This window comes from Myotis davidii, unplaced genomic scaffold (genome assembly GCF_000327345.1).
Source record: "Myotis davidii unplaced genomic scaffold, ASM32734v1 scaffold200, whole genome shotgun sequence".
In the NCBI taxonomy this organism is placed as follows: domain Eukaryota; kingdom Metazoa; phylum Chordata; class Mammalia; order Chiroptera; family Vespertilionidae; genus Myotis; species Myotis davidii.
The window spans coordinates 2,664,004-2,664,211 of record NW_006293700.1 but is presented as its reverse complement, the minus strand read 5'-3'; the positions used below and the strand labels follow the sequence as shown (position 1 = coordinate 2,664,211).

The following is a 208-nucleotide window of genomic DNA, read 5'->3' as shown; positions in this document are numbered from 1 at the left end:
GGGGCCAGCCCCTCCGAGCCCGGGGCGCGGCCGACGCGGGCACCGCCCACACCTCGGCGGCGCCACCCTCTCCTCCTGCGCGCCCGCCGCTCCCGCAGCCCAGGCCCCGCTCCACACCCACCTGCTTGCCCGGTGGCTCTCCCTCTGGCGGTGCCGGAGGGTCCGCAGCCCGCGGAGGCCGGGGAAGCCCGGGGCGCCCCGCCGAGCC

At 82.7% G+C, this 208-nt stretch overlaps 1 protein-coding gene across 1 annotated transcript in view; it reads right to left on the bottom strand.

Moving 5' to 3' along the window:
* Positions 1–153, bottom strand: part of KCNB2 (potassium voltage-gated channel subfamily B member 2) — a 334,334-nt gene extending 334,181 nt beyond the window's left edge. Inside the window, exon 1 of the mRNA XM_015566256.1 lies at positions 122–153. The gene's annotated coding sequence lies outside the window, so the exon portion shown is untranslated. The remainder of the gene's footprint in view (positions 1–121) is intronic.
* Positions 154–208: the final 55 nt, after the last annotated feature.